Source organism: Balaenoptera acutorostrata, chromosome 12 (genome assembly GCF_949987535.1).
Source record: "Balaenoptera acutorostrata chromosome 12, mBalAcu1.1, whole genome shotgun sequence".
Classification (NCBI taxonomy): Eukaryota; Metazoa; Chordata; class Mammalia; order Artiodactyla; family Balaenopteridae; genus Balaenoptera; species Balaenoptera acutorostrata.
The window spans coordinates 61,539,516-61,557,475 of record NC_080075.1 but is presented as its reverse complement, the minus strand read 5'-3'; positions in this window follow the sequence as shown (position 1 = coordinate 61,557,475).

Below are 17,960 nucleotides of genomic sequence, written 5' to 3'. Positions count from 1 at the left end.
GATATCTAACTTATGGATCATTCAATCTCACTATCTATTGAAGACCTCCTTCGCATAAGGTATGGAGATCAAGTCATAAATGAGACCTAGACTTTTGAAGGAGTCTGGTTATAAACCTATAAAAAATATAAGCAAAATAATAATAAATAATATAAAATTTTTATTATGAGATTTAAGTAATTTTAAACAAAAAAATAAATTTTAAATAATAAAAGCAGAATGATACAGTTGAAATAGAGGTGCAGAGACTGTGCTATGGGGCATTAGAAGTCATTAATTATGACCAGAGAAATCTTTGCAAAGAAGATGCATTTAGAGTGGGTCTTGAAGGAGGAGAATTTCAAGAGAAAAACCATTTGAAAAATTGATTATTTGGTGATTTAGCTTAATTTTATTCAAAGCATATGAAAGAGGGAGAGGAGGGATCAAAGAGACCTAAGCAAACAAATAATATAATGTTCCTCTTTTTAATTTTTCCATTGGGTAGAAAATTGTTATAGGGCAAAGAGCTGTGAGATAAAGCATTCCCCCCCACCGCCACTGAGTCATTTATAAGAAGTCATAAAAAGAGCCGGTATCAGGAAATTACCTCCTCTCTATTGAGACTAGCTAGGGACTTGGTTTAATAGAAACCACTCATTAGAGAAATAAGGGTAATGATCTCAATTATGATCCTCTCTCATCTTGTTATGTGGAAACAACAGAGCACTGAAACCTAGCTGCAGACGGGGGCAGATGCCTAGGACCTTGATGTGACACTGATGGAAATAGTCCCTCAACCTGGGGACACTCTTGGAGGGAGACCCAAGTCCACGTTGCACTGTGTTTTGGGTGAAGCTTGTGCTGAGCAGTAGCAGGAACTGACTTGTAAGAATATTTGGTCTGTAGTTTATCAATTTGTTTGGTGCTTTAAACAAAATAGTTATGCAAGTTTACTTGTGAAGGGCGCGACCTCCAAAATAAGGAAATCTGGACTCGCTCACAGCTGTGTGACTTGAGAACCACAGTTTCTTCACAAATCAAATGAACCAATGTGACTTCTTACCAGGCTTGGTGAGGATCAAAGGCCCAAATCCAGATGAACACAGTTTAAAACTTTTAAAAGCTTTTATTCATGTCAGTTATTGTTCAAGGGCACATTAAATCAACCAATAAATTACCAGACACATGGCATTACCTTGTCTCGGGAAACCAGGGATTGCTCTCATTTTGTGGAGAAAGCTGGAAGGTCATTATTGAATTCTTCTTGTGGATGGTTTAGATAATAGCTATAAATTATGACTCTATTTCCTCCAAAATAGTGTCTTTCAAACTGTAGGTTGTCGGCATTACTGGGCCCTGGAATCAATTTAGAGTTGTCACCGGAATTTTTTTTTCCTTACTGAAACAGAGAGAGTAGAATAGACCAGAATGCAATGGAAAATACACAACTGTATCATGGTATAAGGGCACAAACTTTTAAATGAAGAATTTGCTACATGCCTGTACACATGTGCACATGCACAAACGCATATACACTTTGTAACTACTAGTTATAAAGGTCAAATGTATTTCTTAAAATGGCTTGCAGTCAACATTTGAAAAACTTCCCTCTAGAGTGTTAACGATGCATGACACTCTTAAATTTTTTTTTTCTTTCCCCCAAGCTGCTGCCTTTCTCTCTGCAACCTGCCTCTGCTGATGGGGTCTTCGCTCATGTTGCATTTCCCTTATTAGCATTCACTGGCCTTTTTTTTTTTTTTAACATCTTTATTGGAGTATAATTGCTTTACAATGGTGTGTTAGTTTCTGCTTTATAACAAAGTGAATCAGCTATACATATACATATATCCCCATATCTCCTCCCTCTTGCATCTCCCTCCCACCCTCCCTATCCCACCCCTCTAGGTGGTCACAAAGCACCGAGCTGATCTCCCTGTGCTATGCGGCTGCTTCCCACTAGCTATCTATTTTACATTTGGTAGTGTATATATGTCCATTGCCACTCTCTCACTTCATCCCAGCTTACCCTTCCCCCTCTCTGTGTCCTCAAGTCCATTCTCTACATCTGCGTCTTTATTCCTGTCCTGCCCCCAGGTTCTTCAGAACCTTTTTTTTTTTTTTTAGATTCCATATATATGTGTTAGCATACGGTATTTGTTTTTCTCTTTCTGACTTACTTCACTCTGTATGACAGTCTCTAGGTCCATCCACCTCACTACAAATAACTCAATTTCATTTCTTTTTATGGCTGAGTAATATTCCACTGTATATATGTGCCACATCTTCTTTATCCATTCATCTGTCGATGGACACTTAGGTTGCTTCCATGTCCTGTCTTACATGTACATTGTGGTACATGTGTCTTTTTGAATTAGGGTTTTCTCAGGGTATATGACCAGTAGTGGGATTGCTGGGTCGTATGGTAGTTCTATTTTTAGTGTTTTGAGGAACCTCCATACTGTTCTCCATAGTGGCTGTATCAATTTACATTCCCACCAACAGTGCAAGAGGGTTCCCTTTTCTTGACACCCTTTCCAGCATTTATTGTTTGTAGATTTTTTGATGATGGCCATTCTGACCAGTGTGAGGTGATACCTCATTGTAGTTTTGATTTGCATTTCTCTAATGATTAGTGATGTTGAGCATTCTTTCATGTGTTTGTTGGCAATCTGTGTATCTTCTTTGGAGAAATGTCTATTTAGGTCTTCTGCCCATTTTTGGATTGGGTTGTTTGTTTTTTTGATATTGAGCTGCATGAGCTGCTTGTAAATTTTGGAGATTAATCCTTTGTCAGTTGCTTCATTTGCAAATATTTTCTCCCATTCTGAGGGTTGTCTTTTTGTCTTGTTTATGTTTTCCTTTGCTGTGTCAAAGCTTTTAAGTTTCATTAGGTCCCATTTGTTTATTTTTGTTTTTATTTCCATTTCTCTAGGAGATGGGTCAAAAAGGATTTTGCTGTGATTTATGTCATAGAGTATTCTGCCTATGTTATCCTCTAAGGGTTTTATAGTGTCTGGCCTTACGTTTAGGTCTTTAATCCATTTTGGACACTTAAATTTTTTTTTTTTTTTTGAAGGTTATTATTATTTTTTTTTATAGCTACTTTATTTATTTATTTATTTATTTATTTTTGGCTGTGTTGGGTCTTCGGTTCGTGCGAGGGCTTTCTCTAGTTGCGGCAAGCGGGGGCCACTCTTCATCGCGGTGTGGGGACCGCTCTTCATCGCGGTGCGCGGGCCTTTCACTATCGCGGCCCCTCCCGTTGCGGGGCACAGGCTCCAGACGCGCAGGCTCAGTAGTTGTGGCTCACGGGCCCAGTTGCTCCGTGGCATGTGGGATCTTCCCAGACCAGGGTTTGAACCCGTGTCCCCTGCATTAGCAGGCAGATTCTCAACCACTGCGCCACCAGGGAAGCCCTGGACACTTAAATTTTTTATCTCCTCTTACATTTCTCATAAGTCTTACTTTCTACATTCTCAACTGCCTAGTGGACATTTTTTCTAGGTTGTTTAGCTTTCATCTCAAACTGATATTTCTAGAACTAAACTCTCTCTACCTTCAAATCGTTTTATTTTGCTAAATTTCCTTGTCTATTTTATTCACTATACTGCTGGTTATTCTTGGTCAAGCCCTTTGTAATTTTCAACTCTTGTCTGTCTCTTTCCCTCTCTTCCTCATCTAGAATCATGGGGGTAAAGAGGGTGTGGAATTAACATTAACTAAGTACTTGAAATTTATCAGGCACCTTGCCACTTGTTTTATATGTTGCTTCATGTAATTCTCATGATACCTTTATAGGCAATGAGCCTCAGAGAGGTTGAGGGGCCGGCCCCAAGTCAGGCAAATTGTATTTATGTAGAGCAGCTCTTTTCCTTCTGTCAGCTTAGGTATCTGACTCCAAAATACACATACTTTCTGTTACATTCTGCCATCTTCCCAAATGTACTCTCTTTACATTTATTTCTACAGAAGCTTAGTGCAGTTACAATCCAGAATAATAATTGCGACAAGATCTTGGGTTACCATCAGGGCTCATATTGCTGGAAAGGACTTCAGAGCTCTGAACTGTTATTTTACAAAAGACATAATTAAGACACAGAAAGGTTAAGTGATTTGACTTCAGCCATAGGCTACCTGTGGCAGATCCTTGGTCAGAATTCAGGTCTGATTTTCGTATAATGTTCGTTTCATCTCTCTTACTAGCCTGAGGAAGTAGGTGAAAAGACAAAAGAAACCCAGGATATCTACAGGGCAAAGCGCTGTTGGAACCCCCTAAGGTGTGAGAGTCTTTAGATGAAATGGGCTCCTTATCAAATCCTTAGGATCAGAAATCCTTTGAGATTTTTTGTCTGAATCATCATGGCTCAATATACTTCTAAAAGCCCTTTATTGGCCAATCCTGTGTGCACAGTTGGAAGTCCTGTTAATGGGCCCTCTGATGAGTTAAGGATTCTAAATATTAGAGAAATAAACTCACTGAGCCTTTTGCCTTCCCTTTGGGGCTCCAGCAGATCAAGCAAGGGTGGGGTTTAAGTCAAGCTGAAGATTGTTGAAGCACAGTAAGTGGGGTATATATGCCTGCTCCGCATCCTTCCATTTCATCTCTTGATATACTCAGTTACCCCAACCTTGGTTCCCTGACTCATTTATTCATTTCAACTTTTGGTGGATCCGTTGTGATTTTTATTATGTTTTGAATTTGCCTCGGTTCAACTTAAGGTTTCCTTCATCTCCATTTCTCTCCCGCCTCCAATAAAACCACTTCTACATTTCTAAAAAAAAGTACTTTTCATTTACTTTCTTCACTGGGAGTTAGGAGGTTCTTAGTTCGGATTTCTGGCAGCTTTGCAGGCAATACTTGGTAAGGATGGCACGGTGGTTACAAAATCTTTAATATTAGGCTTCCAGCCTTCCTGAAATAGGCAGAAGGGGTGTATCAAAAGTAGAACCTTTATTTGAACACATTCTCTTTATGATAGGAATCACTTTAAAATGCAGAAGAGTTCTGGATTATTGATGCACTCACCTGAGTGTTTAAAGGCACACACTGAAGAGAGATTATTTTAGTAAACTGTCCTACATGCAGATAGGCCTAAGGTAAAAGTATAGGTCTTTTGTTCATTGTGGTTTAAAATCATTGATGACTTCAGAAGATGAGACGTCTAGTTGTGAGACCGTGAATACTTTTATTTACTAAGTGAGAGGACCCATTAATATCCTGAAGTCAGCGTTTATTTGTTTCTGTTTAGAAGGAAAACAACATTCCAGAATAAATGGAGAAGCTAAATATTGCTCCATATCTTGTACGCCATAGTCTTTCTACCTTTGTTCTTTATTCTTATGCCAATACCTTCTACCTCCCATCTGGAATTCCCATCCAGCCCTCTCCTCTGCTCTAAGTTCTACTCAGTTAAACAACTAGTGTCTTAAGCTGCCAGAGTCCTTGTCAAATCCTTAGGACCAGAAGTCCTAGGAGGTGTTTTTCTAAATCATCCTGGATTGGTATGCCTCTAAAACCCCTTCTTTATTGGTCAAATGCTGTGTGAGTTGTTTGAATGTAATTCCACCAAGAAAAGGGAATAAAATTGTTAAAATTCCCAGCTGCACCATGAAAATTAATTTTACTGCACTAGCCCACACATATAGCTCAGCATTCTCGGAACGGTTACCCTTAAGCCCACACAGTTTAGTATTTAAATTTTCTTTAATTGTTTTGAAGTTATTTTTTTGTATTCACCTCCAGGTACAAATCTCTATACATTTATTAAGTGTCCACTATGAAAGGTGCTGCTTGGCACTGGGGAAGATTTTTTTTAATGGAGATATTGCCAGTGACCTCAAATTATTGACCCATCCATTCCTTGGACACCCATTTATTGAGCATTTTCTGTAGGATAGGTCCTGTGTTAGATATTGGGGATATGACATTCATCAAAAAGTCACTCGGCTGTATGTACTCAACAGGAACCGTGACCGACAGGTGCTGAAACCAGGGGTCAACAAACTTTCTGTAAAGGGCCAGATAGTAAATATGTAAGGCTTTTCCATGTGGTCTTTATTGCACCTACTCACTTCAGCCATTGTAACAGCAGCCATGGACAATACGAAAGTGAGTGGGCATGGCTATATTCTGATAAACCTTTATTTACAAAAACAGGAGGTGGGCCAGTTTTGGCCCTGGGCCACAGTTTGCTGGTCTAAACAGATAGGTCTTTATTATTCGCAGGTAATAAGATGCCCACAGGTAGCTGCTGCTGGCTTTAGAATCTCAGTCATAGTAGTGCCACTGTCTGAAATTTTCTTGGTTTTTTTTCCTTATGGTGATAGGATGACCACTGTCCTCCAGCTATTATAATGCCACTCAAGGTAGGAATAACAGGGAAAGGAAAAGGGCTAGGACACTGAAGAATATTGCTTTTTTTTTTTTTTTTTAATAAAAATCCTCACAGCAGACTTTCTCTCATGTCTCATGGACCTTAACTCCTTGCTATCAGGAAGGCTGGCAACACAAGCGTTTGACTTTTTAATCTTCATTGTGAGCTGTGGCAAGGGAGAGGGGATTGCAAATGGCTTTGGAGGAAGCCAGTGTCTACTACAAACACAGTGGTCAAGACAATTCCTGTTTTCAGGGGACTAATAAATGGGTGGGGTTTATTGTTCAGATGAACAATCGACAGATAATTCTAATATGATGTGCGAAACAGGAGTCAGCATAGAGTCGCATAGGAGCCGACTGAAAGGACAGCATAGCTTTGGGTGGGGTTAGGTATAGGGGGGACGCCAGGGAAGCCACATCTAATCTGAGCGGTTGAGGAGAAGAGAGGAATGGCATGTAGATAAAAGGATTAAGTACCAAAATTATGGTGGAAACAAGGAGCTAGAAGCATTCAGAGGGAAAAGAGCTCAGCCAGGGTCTCGGATAATTTTGTCAGTCTGCTCAGTTTTCAAGTAAAATATCAGTGGGTGAGGATGTTGGGGGAAGAGTGTTTTCAGGTGGTGAGGACAGAGTGAGCTGAGGTATAGAGGGGGAAGAGAAATGTGGACCAATAGACCCAGTTCTTTCTGGTACACCAAGGGTCAGTCCTCCATTTGGAGAGCATGACCAGTAATTACTAACGGGGAGGAGCAATGCTCGGCTATTATTTGACGTGTCATTCTAGCCCACCATAGCGCTGGCTTCAGCTCCATCTGAGCTCCCAGCTGGCCCCAATTTAGCAGCCATAGACACGGACCTTCTTGCTCCACGTATTCTGGCTGCTGCTGCATGGATCAGAGATGAGCCGTCCTTGCAGAGCCCTGCCACATTCATACATTTGTGAGCTAAATATGGGTTGCTGTTTTTAAGCAACTAAATTTTGGAAGATCTGTTACACAGTGATAAATAACCAGAAAAATTTCTGATCGTCTTCTTGGAATAGATTCCTAGAAAAGGAAAGGCTGTGTAAGAGTATAAATATTTTAAAGGTTCTTCATACATATTGCCTTACAGACTTCTAGAAGCGTTGTCAATTGCACCCCTCTCATCAGTGTATGGGAGTGTCTGTTTCACTGTACACTTGCCAGCATTGAAGATTATGTTAAAAATAACTTGTTTTAAATTCTTGAATGTTAACTTTTTAGTTATTTAATGAATTTCTGTTAGTTTACTTTTGTGCAACTGCCTATTTTTCTTTTTGATTTGTCCTTTAATAAAAGGACTATCCTCTTATACTTCTGGCACATATTTCCCCAGCTTATTTGCTTTTAAAACTTTTATCCTTTTAATTTTGCTTTCAATTTTTATGTAAATGAATTTAGTATTATATAATCTAGTTTCTTACTTCTTTCCATGAAAAAGACAAGCAAAGAGTGATAACCCATACAGAATGACCAGAAATAATACCTGAGGTTCCAATAGAGACAGCCAGGTGCACAAAGCAAAGCAACCTGTAGATGTCACATGTACAGCACAGGCAGCTATAAACTCCTTTCCAGAGGTGACTGCTTGTGGCGCTGATTGCATCACCAGGGAAGGGCAGTTTTTGGGGGGATTATCAACAAATAAAACTCTTCTGGAAGCACAGATGAAAGAGTACAACATTGCCCAAGTCTATGGATTGATTATACCTATAATAACAAATGATCCCTTCTATAATACACTTCCGATATAACAGGGTATCTCTAGGAAGCAAACACTATCCTCATACTTAGGAATCTACATTTTAATGGACTTCTATGATAATACAGAGAATGAGACTTAAACTCAAGGATTTAAGTTTTTATGTTTCTTAAACTCAAGGATTTAAGTTTTCTATGTTTCTTTTTTTTTTTTTTTAAATAAATTAATTTATTTATTTTTGGCTGTGTTGGGTCTTCGTTTCTGTGCGAGGGCTTTCTCTAGTTGTGGCGAGCGGGGGCCACTCTTCATTGCAGTGCGCGGGCTTCTCACTATCGCGGCCTCTCTTGTTGCGGAGCACAGGCTCCAGACGCGCAGGCTCAGTAGTTGTGGCTCACGGGCCCAGTTGCCCCACGGCATGTGGGATCTTCCCAGACCAGGGCTCGAACCCGTGTCCCCTGCATTGGCAGGCGGATTCTCAACCGCTGCACCACCAGGGAAGCCCCTATGTTTCTTAAAAGTTATAAACTTAGAGTATAAGTTTAAATTCTTCAAAGAAAATTATTCATTTCCATCACCCAGACACACTGCTATTAACATTTTAGTAAATGTCTTTTTTTATAAGCAGTTTTAACATTTGAATTCTTTTTGTGTGAACAACTATGTATCCTGCACTTCTCACTTACTAGTAAATGAAGGCACTTGGCTTTGTTATTCAAAACTATTCCTAAACATTTTAATAGCTATGTCATGTAATGTATACTCAGTTATTCTTTTTGTAGCATATTTAGTTTTTTTCCATTTGTGTCACTGTTATGGGTAATTCTATGATGAACATCTTTGTGCTTTTTCCACATTTATTATTATTTTTTAGGTTACTTCCAAGAGGTGAATTATGGAGTCAAAGAATATGAACTTCGTTAATTTTCACAATGTATATGGACAAATACAAATACTTACTTCTTCATAAAGAAAACTTTGCTGTTTTCCATATGTTTAATTTTGTCTGGCTGGTTTAGCCTTAAAGCCTTTAGGCTGATGTCATTGCTAGCCCCAGACCTTATTGGAAGGAAGGCAGGAAGAGGGGTAAACATGGCAGTGCCCAGAGGATGGGTTTCGGATGAACAGTTAAGTATAGAAAAGTGGAGGTTTTGAGACAGAGATTAAATTGCGCTCCAAATATTTTACTGCTCAGGGTGTGTGGAGTTGGGAGTTTATTTAATGACCTCCCAAAGCTTCCTTATACAAGGTAGTGATTTAGCTGGGTTGTACTATTAACATATGGACTCCTCAGAAACGACAAGGATTCTGTGGAAGATAGACACAAATGAGCCCGTAGACTGTCGGCACAATGAATCAGCGTTTGTAGCACCAGGCCTGCCAGGCTCGAGATGATGTATTGGAAGCCCTGTGTCCCTCTTGGGAATCTGTGGGCAGACATACAGGATGGATGGCCGGCCACAGAAAACACATCCATGCCCCCAGAGGAAAATCCTCTTACAGGAGCCACCTAGGGGGCTGGAGGAAATTTATTTTAGGCAAGAATTTACTTTGTCAGTTACATTGAACATGGTGGGATTAGTAGCAGAATTTAGGAATTCTCTTTGTCAAGTTCCTACTTTGTTTGGCAACAACCTTTTTTGTTTTTGTTTTTAATTCTCTTACATATAGCTATTCTCTGTCTTCACTGTGAACCAGATTCACTTGTGGAGCTCATTAAAATGCACACTCTCAGGCCTTACCCCTAGAGACTCTGATTCAGTAGGTTGGAGTTGGGGCCCAGGAATCTGCCCCTTTTTAGGCGAAGCTGACGCAGGTGCTTCTTTGACTACAGGTAGAGAAACACTGACCTGGGGGCTGTGAGGACCAGCCAGGTGCTTCTCCCAAATCCCCCTTCTAGGAGGGATTGTCGCCCCCGCTGCTGGCGGTGCTGTCAGCCCCCTCAGGGATTGCTTCAGCCACAGAAAGCCTCTTCGCCCCCAGCCCCAAAACAGTGACTGATCCAGGCAGGAGTACAAAGGCCTGGTGCACTCGGCTCATCATAGATCAACCTCATGGCCATGGTAGCTCCAAAGCCCCTCATGGTGTCGGCTGAGGCCCCAGGTCTTGCTTCACAGTACAGCTTCTCCCCTCTGCCAGTCCTGCTTCCTTTTCCCACCTTCTGCCAGGCTTGATCCTGAGGACACTTTCTAGTGAATTTTCTGCACAGTAAATTCCATTTCAGAGCCGGCTTCCCCCAGAACTTGACTATAAATTGGGGCTCACACAGGTTCTGCCATCATGTAAATCAAGAGGACAGGAAAGTAGAGGGCTAAATGGGATGCCCTCCACTCCACTGGTAACCCCACCTACCCACTGGTCCCCCCCAGCCACCATCAGCTTGCCCTCTGGCAAGTTCCACATCTTCTCCATTACCTTTTGCCTTTTCGTTACCCAAGGTTTATCCTTGGTTCATTCAGTTGTTCAGTAAACCTTTGTTAAATAGATTTTAATCAGATTTTCCCTGATTGAAAATATTATGGTCTGGAAGAAATAGAGTATAGAGTGAGATTTGTTCCAAGATGCTCTCCTCTCTAGAGTAGATCATGGTTTATAAGTGTCTCTCTTGTGATATGTAAGTTTGTGATATGAGTCACAAAGTGAGCTCTTACAAGGTTTATTGGAGTCTCTTTGTTAATGCTTTCCTTTGCTCTACCTTCCATCCATTCACCCTCCTCACACACCCCACCTGCAGAAGGCAGAATAGAACAATGATTAGGGTCAGAGACTTCAGTGTCAAACTAAGTTGAGATACATAGTAAGAACTCAATAATAATTGAGCTAATATTCATAGAGCCCTTATTCTGTACTGTGCACTGTTGATTTAATCCTTGCCCAGTTCTATGAGGTAGATACTATTACCCTCATACTCCAGGTGAGTAAACTGAGGTAAAGAGAGATTAAACAACTTATTGGTCACATAGCTATAAGTAAGTGACAGAGTTGAGATTCAAACCCAATTATTTATAATTATAAGCTATCAAATAAAGTATCAATAATGATATTTGTTATTAATATCATGGAATCACCATCATTATTATTAATATGTAGAAAGCAATTACCTTTTTCTCTTGTCAAACATTCCCCAGTGCTCTCAGAAACGTTCTTAATTTGTAAAGCCAATGACTGAGGTCCAATATTGCAATATTCATTTGTCATTGAGCGGTGAGCTTAGCTTATTGCCAGGGTTATTGGCCATGGGGTGATGCTTCAACAGTCTTAATTCACATTACCCAAATTATTAAGGTCGTCATTCTGAGAAACATACACAATTAGTTTTTTATGGAACTGTGTCTCCAAAACTCCATCCTTTTAGACACAGGTTGCTTTCTGCTTTTCTGTAATTGGTCTCCCATCTAACATCTAAACATTCCTGGGAAATTGGTGATGGATTGGAGTCCCAGCATTGCTTAGAGGAAAACAGACTTCCAAACTCCTTAGATGGTTGGTCTCAGTTTATGCTTTTATTCTCAGCTTATGTCCTTATTTACACCAGGCCTGGGAAAAAAAAGGGGAAAGCCAAGTTCTGAAGCAAAACTTTGGAAATAAGATAAATTCCAGCTGCTTCAGCAAAAGGAAGCAGCTGTATTCAAGCAAAGCAAATGATAAAAACTGGATTACCCTCTCCTGCTGGAGACCAAAAGAGTTTCAAGAAGTTTGGGACAAAAATGGAATTATTTCTTTGAGTTTAATTTCAGTTTAGTGTAAGGCATCCTCTGAAATGTGGATATTTTCACTTAAATTATTCTCCCACAGAGCCAGGACGAAATGGTCTTTTTAGAGAGTGACCTTTAAAAGTACGTGGAGAGAAAAGAAGATGAAGGAAGGTGCTGGACAGTTGTCACCTTTTCATCAGAAATGAAAAAATGTACCTCATCCCTAAGTGCGGCATCATCATCGTCATCATCATCATCATTACAATTACCAGTTACTCAGGTTGACTATGGGGCAGTCACTGGGGCACACAGATGATCTCTCTTTCTACAATACGTCCTTGACTATGTATAGATCAACACCTCTAACATCTGACCCCACATTCCTCGGTATGACTCTTTGCTCTCCATCTATTGGATCTGTCATAGTCACCTGTAAACTTTCAATAAGTCAGTTCATTCATGCATCGATTTCTTCATTTATTAAAGAGTTGTTGAACATCGAATACAAAGTAGGCACTCTGCGAGGTGCTTACAGCTCATTGGGGGAGATAAACTTATTCACAAAAAAAATTACAGTGCAGTGAGATACATGTTTAATGTGGGTGCTCTCGGAAAGGAGGAAGTGGTCATTGCTGCTTAGGAAAAGATTTCGTGGGAGTCAGGGATGCCTCATGGGAGAGGAGGAGAAGTGAAGGAGATGCTGAGTGGGTCTTGAAAGAAGCAGAAGTTTTCTAGCTTTTGCTCAGAGCTGGATTCTCCTACTGTGCTCCATGGACCTTAAACACTGTTCAGACATGTTTTGGGGTATCTGTCCAGCCCATTCCCATAATGGTAAATCATACTTTATGGCATGGATCTACCTCCTTCCCATATTTAATTGGACTAAGGATAAATCTCGAAACTTAGCTGCACCAGTAAGATTCTCTTTTTTTTTTTTTTCGTTCTTAATTAATAGACATAGAGGCTGTGACTGGGGAGTCGAGGACACTGGAGCCAAAAGATCAGGATTAAAAATTTCAGACTAACTTTCCTCTCTGCTTGCATAACTTGTTATTGTTAAGATGGGCCCTGAGATATTGCAGCTGGACCCAAATAAATCAACAAATGAATTGATCACACGGCGCTAAGATAATAAATATGGGATTTGGCGCGGCAAGTGGAAGAAATTGGGAGGCACTTTCGATGGTGTGGTTGGGCAAGTCTCTCTGAGGAAGCAATATTTCAGCTGGGATCTGCAAGGTGAGAAAAAACAGGCCATCAGAGAATGAGGGCAGATGCCGCCCAGGCAGGAACAGCGGCTGGGGCACATCCTAACGGCAGAGCAGTGTGGCTAGAGAAGTGAGTAACGAGGACAGGAAATCTGGACCAGCTGGGACCAGGACCTATAGGCATTTGGTATTTTACTCTTGATATAGAATAAAACCAGTAGCCATTAATGAGTTTTAAGCAGAGCATTGACAGTATCTGATTTAAATACAGTCGTCCCTCCCTATCCGAGGGAGATGCTTCCAGGACCCCCACAGATACCAAAATCCATGGATGCTCAAGTTCCTTATATAAAGTGGCCTAGTACAGTCGGCCCTTCATATCTGTGGATGTGGAACCTGAGGATATGGAGGGCCAACTGTGGTATCAATTCATTTCAAGCTCTCAGTGAGTGACCTAGCAGTAGGGATTTTTTTTTTTTTTTTTTTTTAGTTTTATTGAAATATAGTTGATTTACAATGTTGTGTTAGTTTCAGGTGTATAGCAACATGATTCAGTTATACATACATATAAAATACATCCTTTTTTTAACATTCTCTTCCATTATAGATTATTACAAGATATTGACTATAGTTCCCTGTGTTATACAGTAGGTCCTTGTTGGTTATCTATTTTATATGTAGTAGTGTATGTATTTTAATCCCAACCTCCTAATTTATATTCCTTCTCCCCACTATCAACTTTGGTAACCATAAGTTTGTTTTCTATATGTGGAAGCAGTAGGCATTTCTAGCACATGGTGTAGGCTAGCACGATCAAACTATTCTACATGTGTCTGTGGACTTCACATGGCCCTGTCTGGCCCTTTTTTGGGGTGCAATCTGTTACGTAGATACCCAGAACTCAGTGACATAGGAAACTAATGATCATCAAAATAGCAACATTTATAGATCCAGACTGTAAATATTTTTAATATAACTAACTGTATTTAAGCCTCATGTATTAGGTCAACTACCTATTAATGGATAATTGGGGATGATTATTATTATCCCAAAGTCAAGAGAAGTTCCATAATTGATCCAAGCATGCAGGCAGTGAGTGGTGGAGCTGGGATTCATGTTTAGGTTGTTCTGACTCTAAAGCCAGAATATTTAACTACTCTTTTGTCTCTTGTTATGTTAAAGCTGACTGAGATTTCTGAGCAGAATCAATTCCTACCCTCTCATTTTAGAAAGTGAGGCAGTCATGGCCGAATGTTAAGTGGTCTGGGTGAGGTCACACAGCAGCTAGTTGGTGGCCTAGCCTTGTTCAAGATTGTACTTACTAGTTCTCACAGACAGTTTTGAACTACGTGTGCCCTAGTATTGCATGTACTGGTGCTAGTTACCTACATCTTGTCTTAAGAATCTTTGGTTTTGTGACTCTTACAAGCAAGACGACAACACACTTTTGTATTAATGACAAAGTGAGATTACTTCATTAAAGAATTAAGAAGGAAAACTATCTATCTGTGGGAGGAAGGTCAGATAACATGCTATGCAAATGTAGCTCAAAATCATGGGGTCCGTCACATGTCCAGAGCAACAGCCAAAAAATGAAAGGCTTCCTATGGTGATAAACATCTCAATGCTTTTTGGTTAATCTGCATCTTATTCCACCTGGTGAACTTAAACCCGCCTCCCCCAACTTGCCTTTCATCTGTGAACACAATCTGGGTTATTTTATTTTTAAGGCTCTATAGCTCCTAGGCTTCATCTTCCTATGACAGAGGAGAGGTTAATTATGAACATCCGAACGATGTTGTGTCAGTCATTCCCAATGTGTGTTTCTGGAATACTAGCTCTAGTAGGCATTATGTGAAAAAAGGGTTCTGTAGCCAAATGGGTTTGGGCAAGGCTGAGCTTACTGAGTTAGATAATTTTTTTTCCTACAAGAAACCTATGATCTTTAATATGTATTGTGACTATCAAAGACAGGGGTATAGAACATGGCATTTCCCAAATAGATTTGACAGTGGAAAACTTCTCTCAGGGTTTCCACTAAAACTCTCAAAACTGTAAGTGCTGGCCAATTCTCTGACCTAATTCTCAGGCACTTAATCGGCTACAGCCAGGCTTGCTCTATATAAATAAAGTCTGCTCCAAGTATAACAGTGAGATTCTCCATCCCTAGGACTCTTAATTGGTTTTTTACCCTTTCTTTATCTCCCAGCCTTTCTCTCCTTTTTTTTTTTTTTTTCCATTTTCGTATCGGTACATGGCAAAACATTCTTAAAATTGAAAAATGCAACTTGATGTACACGTGGAGAAATATGTAGTCTGTGTAGTATAATCTCAGAGGCACAGAAAAGGTACCTTTGCTCAAAACTATCTGTATTTCTCTTTAGCCCCATTTCGTGATATGAATGATATACTTAACAACTCGTTTATATAGCTTTATTAGTATTGCCTTAGAAAGAGTATCTTCTAGCCATTGATAGCATCTTATGAATTAGATGCTCTAATTCTCTAATTATTTTCCCTTGAAAGGTTATAGGGAGAGGGCTTTGCAAGGGTAGGAATTTTGATGAGGACTGTTACAGGCTGTTGTGCTTTGGGGCCAGAATCATCTACCTGTTTCCTACTTGCCAGCACTACCCTTCCTTGACTGGGACACTCCTGATTCCCCAATCCACATTACTTTGATTCTAGAAACTCCCATAGGGAGTTCCAGAGTTCCATAGTAGAGGTCTGTACACTCTGGGACTTGATGAGTGTTGAACAAGGCAGATAAATCTGCATGTAAATTCACACAGCATTTTGGTCTTTTAGGTCAAACAGTAACAGTAAATCTTAAAACAGTAATACCAGTTACTAAACAGTAAAAAACAGTTTACTTTGATACCACTTGATTTTACATGACACTTAAAAGTGGCTGGAATCATGGTTAAAAAGATGCATTTGAACATTGTGCCTCCTTCTGACTGTTTCTGGAATGCTGTTGGGTAGCTAACAGCTACCTAGGCAGTAGATGGACAGCTGACTCAGCGTGGACTTCCTGGCTTCTGGCTCACTATGCCCAGCTCAAGAAGGAGGAGGGAAGGGGAGGGGGTAAAGAAGGGAGCGACTAAGTGTGCAGTGGGGTAGGAGATTGAGGAATTAACTCTCCTGTCTCATGGAGACATTGAATCTTGTCACTAGAAGGGACATTTACACTGAGTTTAATTGCTGTCTTTTAGAGGTGAATCAAGCAGACCAGAGAGGGTAAATGACCTGCCTATAGACATTCATTAGAGCTTGGATCAGAGCTCAAGCCTGGTGCTCTGCTTTGTTAGACCACGCTGCCAAAGACCTGCAGGCTGGGTGACATCAAAAGGATGATGGGGCCAGGAGAAAATGTGGGCAGAGCAACCTCTCTTCTCTGTCACCTCCATCTTCCCACTGCCCACTTCCGTGCTCCCTTCTTTCACATTTTTCCTTCCTTTTCTTGCCATTTGTCATAAAACCAGCCCCCTCTTCTTCTTTTGCTACTCCTTTTGTTTCTCATTCTTTCTCACCTTATTTCGTCACTCTTTTTTTTACATTCTTTTCTCTTCCCACAATTTTAGTTGCTAACTCATTTCTTTCCTATGTCTCAGATGTTTCTCTCCAAGGTGTCAATTCCTACAACGTCAACTGATTTGCAACTTGGTTCTGTTCAAGGTGACTGCAAATGGCTATGCATCTGAGCGCACAACTCTAAGGGGTACACAAACTTCAGTATGACCATCCCCTGTCCTCTGGTCCCATCCCCAACCAAGAACTTGATTTATATGCAACAAAATGGGAAAAAAAAAATAGACAAGCTTCCATTAGCTATGACAACTGCTCTCTAAGAAGGGCAGAGCTTGTATGGTCCTGCTGAAGAGCTTGCTGGGTTTGGTGAATGAAGGTAAGCTAAGACAGACTTTTGCTATCTTGTCTTGGGAGAGGTGAATGGCTTTCCACAGCCAAAAGAGAGGAATCTGGAGTTGCATGAAGAAGAGAGATGAAACAGTTTGGATAAGAAGAAAGAAGCCAGAAAGATGGGGTGAAGCTGGTCTCAGGAGAAGCCAGTGAAAATTCCCCATGGTGAAGTGACCTAAAGACATCTTAAGAACAGGGATGCATAAAAGTTGTGATGGCAGCAGCCTCTTCTGTCTCCCTCCAGATCCTAAGTTCATTGAATTGCAGTCGTACATGCTTTGGGGTTATGTCTGATTGATGGATTTGGAAATTGCTTACAAGGCTAAGTTTGACATTTGGGGACATTCAGTGCTGAGTGGAGAAAACAAGCCTATGAGAAATAGGAGCCTGGAGCAGAGGTGGCCACGAGCGTGAGGTTGCCCAGGAATCTGAAAGAAAGTTTGGAGGGAGGGCAGCTGTTTTGGACTTGCACTGAGCATGGAACAAGGGTTGGAGCTGATTTTCTCTACATTTCAAGGGGCCAGGATTCCTTGGCCGACATCTGGTTTACACGTATATGATTAGAACACGGATGGGTTTCCCCAGGCCCAAATTATAACCACATAGCATCAGCTTCTCATAAACTGCTAAGAGAGAAGGTCACAGAGGCTCTTATCCAAGGGCAATGGCATGTTTACTTTTCATTTAGAAAGAAGGTCTTGGAAAAGATCAAATGGGTAAACTTGTTAATACAGCCAATGTGCAAAACCTGAGAAGAGTCTCTTCAGTGCTTATTGCCAGCTGGCACATGGCAGTTGCCTAAAGACTTAGAGCGAGGGGGCCTGGAAGGATGATTAGAAACCATTTCCACTCATAACTGAGCAGGGATGCCAGGTAGGAGACGTGTTGGCTTCCATAATGGGAAGACACTTTTCCTAATGAAATAGGATATTTTTCTTTTGGAATTGACCGAAACACCATAGACCATAAACCATCATCACCCCTCTCTGGTTAAAATAAAACAAGTATTGGAAAGCTGACTTAGGCTAGGGTGCTGGTAAGCAGGACTCAGTGGTCCTC